The sequence below is a fragment of the Littorina saxatilis genome, linkage group LG10 (assembly GCF_037325665.1).
Source record: "Littorina saxatilis isolate snail1 linkage group LG10, US_GU_Lsax_2.0, whole genome shotgun sequence".
NCBI classification, from domain to species: domain Eukaryota; kingdom Metazoa; phylum Mollusca; class Gastropoda; order Littorinimorpha; family Littorinidae; genus Littorina; species Littorina saxatilis.
Window position 1 is genome coordinate 45,351,417 of NC_090254.1, and position 12,634 is coordinate 45,364,050.

The following is a 12,634-nucleotide window of genomic DNA, read 5'->3' on the forward strand; positions in this document are numbered from 1 at the left end:
ATATGATGTTGAATAAAAAGACATTTACATAAAATGGCTTAATCAAAATGTTATGACGTATGTATTTATCTTGTGTGTGTGGCAATGTGTGCTTGTTTGTGTGTGAATGAGAGTGTGTGGGTGTATATATGTGTGTGTGAGACACAGACAGAGCTAGAAAGAGAGTTAGGGTGTGTTTGTATGTGTTCCGAGTTTGACAACACAGTGTTCCACTTTACACACCCATGCGTCCAACCTGGAACACATGCAGACATTTTTTATTATGATCAGTCTGATGAGTTGCGTGACTTTTATTTTATTTTATGTGGTTCGTTTATTTACTGATAGAGTATAGTATGTGACAATATAAAGAACGCTTTGCAATATCCATTTTTTTGTCTGGTACGGCTGTTTCTCCTTAACTGTTCCAGGTTTAGCGACTTTCCCTTACTTACTGGACCTATTTTCTTTCATTCTGAGTACATTTTTAGAGTAAACACGACATCATTATCTATATTTATTTGAATTCAACAGAAGATGAGGAATACTATGCAATCAATTTTTAATCGGCTTCTGAAAATTCGATTTTAATGACAACTTTAATGAGCAAACTAATTACCTAATTTTTAAGCTTACGAGCTGAAATGCAATTCCAAAGTCTGGACTTCGTCTAAGATTGCTTGACCAAAAGTTCAAGCAATTTGGTTAACAAATGAGAACGTGACAGTGCCGCCTCAACTTTCACAAAAAGCCGGATATGACGTCATAAAAGACATTTATAAAAAAAAATGAAACAAATGCCTGTGGGTAATTTACTCAGGAACTCTCATGTAAAGTTTCATGAAGATCGGTCCAGTAGTTTTCTCGGAATCACACACACACACACACACACACACACACGCACACACACACACACACACACACACACACACACACACACACACACACACACACACACACACACACACCAAGACACACACACACACACACACATACACACACACACACACACACACACACACACACACACACACACACACACACACACACACACATATACACACATACATACACCACCACCCTCGTCTCGATTCCCCCGTCTTTGTTAAAACATTTAGTCAAAACTTGACTAAATGTAAAAACGATAAAAAAAAACAATTCTGCACACTGGCGTCTGTATCTTTGCCGTAAGTGCATGCAATTCTATATGCAGTGGTCGGGGGTGGTGGATTCTATTGTCGGATTTTCATGTTGCAGGTAATATAAATGTTCCATTAGGTCACGTGTCTTTGTTTCTGTGTTTTGATTTGCTAAACAAATTATTATTCTCATATATTTAGAAGCTTGCCATAAGCTCAGAGTTTGTCTTGATTGTATCTAATTAAATGTTTCATAAACGCTCGTGTCTTTGTTCATGGTTTCTTATTTGTTTTATTAAACTATCAACTATTTCCAGACATTTTGCATCTTGCTAATAGGTAAGAGTTTGATTGAATGTGCAATGTTGTAGTTTAGTACATGTTCTATAACATTACTTTTCTTTGTTTCTGTGGTTTATTATATTTAGTCAAGTTTTGACTAAATATTTTAACATCGAGGGGGAATCGAAACGAGGGTCGTGGTGTATGTGCGTGTGTGTGTGTGTCTCTGTGTGTGTGTGTGTGTGTGTGTGTGTGTGTAGAGCGATTCAGACTAAACTACTGGACCGATCTTTATGAAATTTGACATGAGAGTTCCTGGGTATGAAATCCCCGAACGTTTTTTTCATTTTTTTTATAAATGTCTTTGATGACGTCATATCCGGCTTTTCGTGAAAGTTGAGGCGGCACTGTCACGCCCTCATTTTTCAACCAAATTGGTTGAAATTTTGGTCAAGTAATCTTCGACAAAGCCCGGACTTCGGTATTGCATTTCAGCTTGGTGGCTTAAAAATTAATTAATGACTTTGGTCATTAAAAATCTGAAAATTGTAAAAAAAAATAAAAATTTATAAAACGATCCAAATTTACGTTTATCTTATTCTCCATCATTTGTTGATTCCACAAACATATAAATATGTTATATTCGGATTAAAAACAAGTTCTGAAAATTAAATATATAAATATTATTATCAAAATTAAATTGTCGAAATCAATTTAAAAACACTTTCATCTTATGCCTTGTCGGTTCCTGATTCCAAAAACATATAGATATGATATGTTTGGATTAAAAACACGCTCAGAAAGTTAAAACAAAGAGAGGTACAGAAAAGCGTGCTATCCTTCTTAGCGCAACTACTACCCCGCTCTTCTTGCCAATTTCACTGCCTTTGCCATGAGCGGTGGACTGACGATGCTACGAGTATACGGTCTTGCTGAAAAATGGCATTGCGTTCAGTTTCATTCTGTGAGTTCGACAGCTACTTGACTAAATATTGTATTTTCGCCTTACGCGACTTGTTTTTATTTGCTGAAATTATTTACTATTTCCATACATTTTGCATCCTATCAATTGGTCGGAGTTTTATTGAATATTTCATGTTGTATTCTAGTGACCGTTTCATTATCTTACGTTTTTACATTTAGTCAAGTTTTGACTAAATGTTTTAACGTAGAGGGGGGAATCGAGACGAGGGTCGTGGTGTATGTGCGTGTGTGTGTGTGTGTGTGTCTGTCTGTGTGTGTGTGTAGAGCGATTCAGACTAAACTACTGGACCGATCTGTATGAAATTTGACATGAGAGTTCCTGGGTATGAAATCCCCATAGTTTTTTTAATTTGTTCAATAAATGTCTTTGATGACGTCATATCCGGCTTTTCGTGAAAGTTGAGGCGGCACTGTCACGCTCTCATTTTTCAACCAAATTGGTTGACATTTTGGTCAAGTAATCTTCGACGAAGGCCGGGGTTTGGTATTGCATTTCACCTTGGTGGCTTAAAAATTAATTAATGACTTTGGTCATTAAAAATCTAAAAATTGTAAAAAAAATATATTTTTTATAAAACGATCCAAATTTACGTTCATCTTATTTTTTATTATTGTCTGATTCCAAAAACATATAAATATGTTATATTTGGATTAAAAACAAGCTCTGAAAATTAAAAATATAAAAATTATTATCAAAATTAAATTGTCCTAATCAATTTAAAAACACCTTCATCTTATTCCTTGTCGGTTCCTGATTCCAAAAACATATAGATATGATATGTTTGGATTAAAAACACGCTCAGAAAGTTAAAAGGAAGAGAGGTACAGAAAAACGTGCTATCCTTCTCAGCGCAAGTACTACCCCGCTCTTCTTGTCAATTTCACTGCCTTTGCCGTGCGCGGTGGACTGACGATGCTACGAGTATACGGTCTTGCTGCATTGCATTGCGTTCAGTTTCATTCTGTGAGTTCGACAGCTACTTGACTAAATGTTGTATTTTCGCCTTACGCGACTTGTTTTTGTTGTTGTTGTTTCTACTTTGCTAAAAACAAGGGCGGATCTGGGGGGGGGGGGGGGGGGGTTACACGGGTTACGTAACCCCCCCACCCCCCCAAAAAAAGAGGTAATTTATTGGCTCAGGATGCACCAAATAGCTCTATTTTGCTTCTTTGGATAAAACAAATTCCGGGGGGGCATGCCCCCGGACCCCCCTAGAGGCTTAGGCGCCTTCGGCGCCGTCAACTTGTATCTTCGCAGTCATTTTGTAACCCCCCCCTCCAAAGTGAATTGATCCGCCCTTGAAAAACATATACTATTTCCATACATTTTCCTCATCACTTTTGTTTCAACTGCCGACAAGTTTTAGCATGCAGAATGCGGAATTCTTCGACTTATATCGGGTTATCCAGGACGCTGTCACAACTGTTTCTCAACTGTTGCGAAATAGCGGTTTTGTTTGGCGAAGAATGTGGTCTGAGTATTTGCACTGACGCCATGTTGAAAAGACACAGATCCCAGCCTGGCTCCATAAAACAACGCTATCAGACAGATACATCAACGCAGTGTATCTCATGATTATACATGAACTGACATCAACACAATATACAGCCGTACTGCAGAGGTCCCGACATGGCAAGGTTTGTAGGCAAAACAAACACAAGTCGCGTAAGGCGAAATTACAACATTTAGTCAAGCTGTCGAACTCACAGAATGAAACTGAACGCAATGCAATTTTTCAGCAAGACCGTATACTCGTAGCATCGTCAGTCCACCGCTCATGGCAAAGGCAGTGAAATTGACAAGAAGAGCGGGGTAGTAGTTGCGCTGAGAAGGATAGCACGCTTTTCTGTACCTCTCTTCGTTTTAACTTTCTGAGCGTGTTTTTAATCCAAACATATCATATCTATATGTTTTTGGAATCAGGAACCGACAAGGAATAAGATGAAAGTGTTCATAAATTGATTTGGAACATTTAATTTTGATAATAATTTTTATATATTTAATTTTCAGAGCTTGTTTTTAATCCGAATATAACATATTTATATGTTTTTGGAATCAGCAAATGATGGAGAATAAGATAAACGTAAATTTGGATCATTGTATACATTTTTATTTTTTTTTACAATTTTCCGATTTTTAATGACCAAAGTCATTAATTAATTTTTAAGCCACCAAGCTGAAATGCAATACCGAACCCCGGGCTTCGTCGAAGAATACTTGACCAAAATTTGAACCAATTTGGTTGAAAAATGAGGGCGTGACAGTGCCGCCTCAACTTTCACGAAAAGCCGGATATGACGTCATCAAAGACATTTATAAAAAAAATGAAAAAAACGTTCGGGGATTTCATACCCAGGAACTCTCATGTCAAATTTCATAAAGATCGGTCCAGTAGTTTAGTCTGAATCGCTCTACACACACACACACACACACACACACACGCACGCACGCACGCACATACACCACGACCCTCGTTTCGATTCCCCCTCGATGTTAAAATATTTAGTCAAAACTTGACTAAATATAACAAGTCGCGTAAGGCGAAAATACAATATTTAGTCAAGTAGCTGTCGAACTCACAGAATGAAACTGAACGCAATGCCATTTTTTAGCAAGACCGTATACTCGTAGCATCGTCAGTCCACCGCTCATGGCAAAGGCAGTGAAATTGACAAGAAGAGCGGGGTAGTAGTTGCGCTAAGAAGGATAGCACGCTTTTCTGTACCTCTCTTTGTTATATTTAGTCAAGTTTTGACTAAATATTTTAACATCGAGGGGGAATCGAAACGAGGGTCGTGGTGTATGTGCGTGTGTCTGTGTGTGTGTGTGTCTGTGTGTGTGTGTAGAGCGATTCAGACTAAACTACTGGACCGATCTTTATGAAATTTGACATGAGAGTTCCTGGGTATGAAATCCCCATACGTTTTTTTCATTTTTTTGATAAATGTCTTTGATGACGTCATATCCGGCTTTTCGTGAAAGTTGAGGCGGCACTGTCACGCCCTCATTTTTCAACCAAATTGGTTGAGATTTTGGTCAAGTAATCTTCGACGAAGCCCGGGGTTCGGTATTGCATTTCAGCTTGGTGGCTTAAAAATTAATGAATGACTTGGGTCATTAAAAATCTGAAAATTGTAAAAAAAAATAAAAATTTATAAAACGATCCAAATTTACGTTTATCTTATTCTCCATCATTTCCTCATTCCAAAAACATATAAATATGTTATATTCGGATTAAAAACAAGCTCTGAAAATTAAATATATAAAAATTATTATCAAAATTAAATTGTCCAAATCAATTTAAAAACACTTTCATCTTATTCCTTGTCGGTTCCTGATTCCAAAAACATATAGATATGATATGTTTGGATTAAAAACACGCTCAGAAAGTTAAAACAAAGAGAGGTACAGAAAAGCGTGCTATCCTTCTTAGCGCAACTACTACCCCGCTCTTCTTGTCAATTTCACTGCCTTTGCCATGAGCGGTGGACTGACGATGCTACGAGTATACGCTCTTGCTGAAAAATGGCAGCTACTTGACTAAATATTGTATTTTCGCCTTACGCGACTTGTTTTAACTTTCTGAGCGTGTTTTTAATCCACACATATCATATCTATATGTTTTTGGAATCAGGAACCGACAAGGAATAAGATGAAAGTGTTTTTAAATTGATTTGGACAATTTAATTTTGATAATAATGTTTATATATTTAATTTTCAGAGCTTGTTTTTAATCCGAATATAACATATTTATATGTTTTTGGAATTAGCAAATGATGGAGAATAAGATAAACGTAAATTTGGATCGTTTTATAAATTTTTATTTTTTTTTACAATTTTCAGATTTTTAATGACCAAAGTCATTAATTAATTTTTAAGCCACCAAGCTGAAATGCAATACCGAACCCCGGGCTTCGTCGAAGATTACTTGACCAAAATTTCAACCAATTTGGTTGAAAAATGAGGGCGTGACAGTGCCGCCTCAACTTTCACGAAAAGCCGGATATGACGTCATCAAATACATTTATCCAAAAAATGAAAAAAACGTTCGGGGATTTCATACCCAGGAACTCTCATGTCAAATTTCATAAAGATCGGTCCAGTAGTTTAGTCTGAATCGCTCTACACACACACACACAGACAGACAGACAGACAGACACACACACATACACCACGACCCTCGTCTCGATTCCCCCTCTATGTTAAAACATTTAGTCAAAACTTGACTAAATGTAAAAAGAACAAATTAAATGTTTGTTTCCAATGACAAGGCCAAGGTCAACAGAATGTTAGGGTCTGTAGTTCTTGTTGATTGAACATCTGAACCTGACCCCTTTTTAAAGACATTCATTGTTAAGATTTTCTGTCCAGACTCTCTGTAAATGCACCTCAATTTTAAGACTCACTCCTTGTTCAGACCTGGTTTTTATATATAGTCAAGTTTTGACTAAATATTTTAACATCGAGGGGGAATCGAAACGAGGGTCGTGGTGTATGTGCGTGTGTGTGTGTGTGTGTGTGTGTGTGTGTGTGTGTGTGTGTGTGTGTGTGTGTGTGTGTGTGTGTGTCTGTCTGTCTGTCTGTGCGTGTGTGTGTGTAGAGCGATTCAGATTAAACTACTGGACCGATCTTTATGAAATTTTACATGAGAGTTCCTGGGAATGATATCCCCGGACTTTTTTCTTTTTTTTGATAAATGTCTTTCATGACGTCATATCCGGCTTTTTGTAAAAGTTGGGGCGGCACTGTCACACCCTCATTTTTCAATCAAATTGATTGACATTTTGGCCAAGCAATCTTCGACGAAGGCCGGACTTCGGTATTGCATTTCAGCTTGGTGGCTTAAAAATTAATTAATGACTTTGGTCATTAAAAATCTGAAAATTGTAAAAAAACAAATGTTTTTATAAAACGATCCAAATTTACGTTCACCTTATTCTTCATCATTTCCTGATTCCAAAAACATATAAATATGTTATATTTGGATTAAAAACAAGCTCTGAAAATTAAAAATATAAAAATTATGATCAAAATTAAATTTTCGAAATTAATTTAAAAATCACTTTCATCTTATTCCTTGTCGGTTCCTGATTCCAAAAACATATAGATATGATATGTTTGGATTAAAAACACGCTCAGAAAGTTAAAACGAAGAGAGGTACAGAAAAGCGTGCTATCCTTCTCAGCGCAACTACTACCCCGCTCTTCTTGTCAATTTCACTGCCTTTGCCACAAGCGGTGGACTGACGATGCTTCGAGTATACGGTCTTGCTGAAAAATTGCAGTGCGTTCAGTTTCATTCTGTGAGTTCGACAGCTTGACTAAATGTTGTATTTTCGCCTTACGCGACTTGTTCTTCCTTGTTTGTGGAGGTCTGAAAAATCGAGATCCACCGTTTTGTGGCATCCACCCAGGATGGTATTGATTAAATCATGCCAGCAACAGTGTCCGTCGCTAATTGATCCCTAAGTCTTTATTTCTGGATCAGTCTTATCGTGCTCCCTTGAAAAATCAACGGTGACCTAACGGTACGTTTGCATTGTGTCTGTACACTGTTTTTCATTTAAAACGGAAAAGAAATCCACGAAAGATTAATGAAACGGCTTTTTGTTCGTAAACACAGTATTTTATTAATTTTGGTACATTTGTGATTCAGTTTTCAACACACACACACACACACACACACACACACACACACACACACACACACACACACACACACACACACACACACACACACACACACACACACACACACACACACACACACACACACACACACACACACACACACACACACACACACCTTTAGAACACTAATAATACATAGCTATTGGTTGTATTGACAGTACGACAGAAAGGTGCAACGCATTATCAAAACAATCCAGAACGATTATTAACCCAATTTCTATTAAAAATGTATTTTATACATAACTGGACTGGTGCAACACCTTCAGAAAGCATTCACAACGTGTGCAATTCACAATTTCTGATCAAAATAAGAAACGAACCAAAAACACCAACATACTTGTTTCCCAGTGAACTATGTGCCAGATATTAAGGGGCACCATTGAGCTGGCCGTTTTTTGGGAAGATTCTGGCGGATTTTACAAATCTCAAGAATCTTGGATACACACTGTGACTTAATTAACGGAATACTATTGATTTGATCGTTGTGGGGGAATGTTTTAGTGAATATGACGAACGTGAAGAATCTGGGGAATTCAGACGCACACAGAATGATGTGCTGAAAAATGCACCACAAGTTTGTTTTCAATAAATCAAAGTGAGTGAATGCGCTTCGGGGCGCTGCTTCTATCCGGTAGTTCAGAAGCGCCGCCTTGCGCCATCTATAACACGGCGAACTGGTAACCCCTTCATTGTGTTTATAAACCGTCCTTCTTGTAAAATAAAGTTCGTTCGTTCGTTCATTAAACAAACAAGGTAAGTAACTCGAGATCTGTTTGTTTGTTTGTTTGTTTGTTTGCTTAACGCCCAGTCCACCACGAAGGGTGATATCAGGGCGGTGCTGCTTTGACATTTAACGTGCGCCACACACAAGACATAAGTCGCAGCACAGGCTTCATGTCTCACCCAGTCACATTATTCTGACACCGGGCCAACCAATCCTAGCACTAACCCATAATGTCAGACGCCAGGCGGAGCAGCCACTAGATTGCCAATTTTAAAGTCTTAGGTATGACCCGGCCGGGGTTCGAGCCCACGACCTCCCGATCACGGGGCGGACGCCTTACCACTAGGCCACCGTGTTGTGGTCTGGAGATCTGTGGAAGTCTTCCAACCCAGACCTCACGAAGACAGCTCTTCCTGTCTCTGTTTTACGATGCTTAGTTAAACTTTTGAGATACTCAATTTTGCAAAGCGTAGCTACTTCTACTGCGTGGTATACATTTTTTTGCAAAGCGGAATCTCGTGCTATAACTTTGGAGGGGATCTGAAGTTGGTTTTATGTTAGGCATTAACCCCTTTGAGCAGTGAACAGTATGCCCCCATTAGCATCGCTTGCCAGGGAGACGTATCTAAGAATGCTTTCACCTTATTACCATACACAATGCCGAGCGCAAAACAAATTTTTTTTTATGAGAACGAGTATGGCTGCGCTGTTTTCGGTGGCAGCGATAGTAAATGTTTGCGCTTTCTACGTCTCCTGGCTGTTAGAGATGATGACAATCAACCGGGCGTACATTTACATTGGCTGCCGCTCCTTAAGACCGGCACGGTTGGCCTAGTGGTAAGGCGTCCGCCCCGTGATCGGGAGGTCGTGGGTTCGAACCCCGGCCGGGTCATACCTAAGACTTTAAAATTGGCAATCTAGTGGCTGCTCCGCCTGGCGTCTGGCATTATGGCGTTAGTGCTAGGACTGGTTGGTCCGGTGTCAGAATAATGTGACTGGGTGAGACATGAAGCCTGTGCTGCGACTTCTGTCTTGTGGGTGGCGCACGTTATATGTCAAAGCAGCACCGCCCTGATATGGCCCTTCGTGGTCGGCTGGGCGTTAAGCAAACAAACAAACAAAAACCCTCCATAAGCTGCCTTTCGTCTCGATTGTAAATCGTGCTTACATTCTGGAAAAAAAGGGCAGTCAGTGCAATCATGCTTAGATGTTATCCAGAAATTGTAAGGAAATCTGTGGATGTTACTCCGAAAGTAACAGTTCTTCTGAAGGGAGATTGTGTTCTGGTTTGAGCTTTGCCGTACGTTTGAACGAATACATGAATAGATAAGCTAATACAAAGAAATAACTAGATAAAGAAATACATGAATGAATAATTTGATACATAAATGAAGAGATGAATACATGAATATTAGTGTATACATTTGCAAAATGACCGATCAATGAATATTACCCGCTATTACGAGTTAGTCTTGTGACAGAGAGTTTTCTTCCACACGAGACTGTAAATGTCTCACGACGGCGTAGCCGAAGTGAGACAGCAGCAGTCGAGTGTGCAAGAAAACTCTCTGTCACACGACTAACTCGTAATAGCGATTATGTCTCACAGTATTGGCATAGAAAGACAGAAATGAGTTTGTTGGGACGAAATAACAGGCACAAAACAAGACTGAAAAACACAATTGCCTTTTTACACATACCCTACACACGCATGCGCGCAAAAGATAGATTCAATGTGTTTGGTGTCTTTTCTGGTTGAATGCATTCAACAAAGTATCAACCAACGTTTCTGAATAGTTTGAACCAAACAGCACATACCAACGAAAGCTAAACACAAACACACACGCGCACTAACACAGATTGAATGCAAAGCGCGAACGAACACGGCGAAGGATTTGTGTAGGTCAGGTCGTGGGAAAGTCCACCCGAAATGTTCCACAGGGGAACTGGTTTTGTTTGTATTGTTTATTTTCTCACAGTGATGTTGATGGTTTTTATAGTGCCGTTTTGAAAGAATATTTTCCGAATTTGGGGCACACTTTTGACTTTTGGTCCGTTTATCTCGTCTAAGTAGCATTCGAGTGTTTCTAAATCAAAACCTTCCAACACCACTGGTGCAGATTAGACCTGCCTGTCTGTCTGCGTGCGTGTTAGAGCTGAAGACGAAGCCTCAATCGTCAAAGCGTCACCTATCTGTAGATCCTGAGCATCGGATGTACGTTGATACGTGATGAGATTCGCAATTTTTCCTTGTCACAGGTGTAAGGTTCGATCTTTTCTTTGAAATTTCATCATCTGCGTACGAAGCAAAGCGTTTCGCCATTTTCGGTTTTCGTTGTTTTGTTTTGACCTTTCGTATTCAGGGTTCTTAATTGAAGCATGGTAAAGGGAGCTTGTCGTGTAAGTGGACGAAGCTTTTGAAAACAGAAATTGAATGAAGAAGAAAATGTGGCTTTCAGTTATATACAGGAGAACGGGGTTGGTGTTATTCTTTTCCCGTCAAACACGAAGTACACAGATAAAACGTGGTTGACTGACCAAGGCTTGTTGGCACACTATTCAGAATGCACAACAAAATGTAACAACACTTTGATACCCATTTTTCTACGTTCGTGACCACTTGAAATGAATACTGAAAACATTTGTGTTTAAGGTAGTGACTAAATGTATGTGAAGGTAACATTTTTCAGAAATAAATGCATAATCAAAATAATTGTTTTCGGCATCAAAGCGTGTAACATACAATCTTGCACACGTTTGCTTTATTAGCGGCAAAGAAGGAATGCGTGTGACATATAAACCATATGAATACTGATTATACTTATGTCTTTTTTTTTTTTTTTTTTTTTTTACCTCAGTTGCATGTAGGCTGTTTTGCTTGTGTTTCTTTTTGTATGTCATATTGTGTCTGTTGTTGTTGTATGGTTATACTTATGTCGATTTATGGGTAGCTCTTTTGTTCAATCAATCGACAAAGTAATTTATTGCAAAATCAATTTAGAAATCAATCGACAAATCAATCAATCCAAAATTCAATCACAAATAAAGCATATCTTTCAGCTTAAATATACGCACATGTCAACACAGCACAATCCGACTGAACGAGTTCTGTGCAGGGCAGGCGAGTGGCTTTTAAAAACATGATTCATCAAATCATTACTGCCATGAGAAGTAAGCAGTCATGATGTTGAACTTTGGTATGTGACAAAGTGGAGGGATGTTTTGTATCCAGTGTAAAAGCCTGGGTCGATCTGAGTTAATGGACAGAGCTGTTTTCACTCTGCACAAGGAACAGTGAGGATGTGGATTTTTGGTATCTATCTAAGTAGCCAGGGTATGGTTTGTATCCAGTGTAACATCCTGGGTCGATCTAAGTTAATTGACAGAGCTGTTTTCACGGACTCTGCACAAGGAACAGTGAGGATGTTAATTTTTGGTATCTATCTAAGTAGACAGGGGATGGTTTGTATCCAGTGTAAAAGCCTTGTCATTCATACCTGAGGCAATGATCAGTTGTTTCTACGGCAAGGACTGTGCCCGTGACAAAAGACAACAAATAGCGTATCAATGACAGGCGTTGAAGCCGTGTGTGTGTGTGTGTGTGTGTGTGTGTGTGTGTGTGCGTGCGCGTGTAAGTATTGGCCTACTTCTACGGACTAGTTCTACGTTACACACCCGTGTTCCGCGGACCCAAGAATTGAGCGGACGTCCGCTGAATTTGTTATGGCTGAATCACGTTCACACAGCCAAACTGGAGACCCCCTCAAAAGGCCCGCCAAAAGTCGTAATTTTCAATCTGCGTGTGTTAACCTTCATACAAATCAAGCTTTGGCC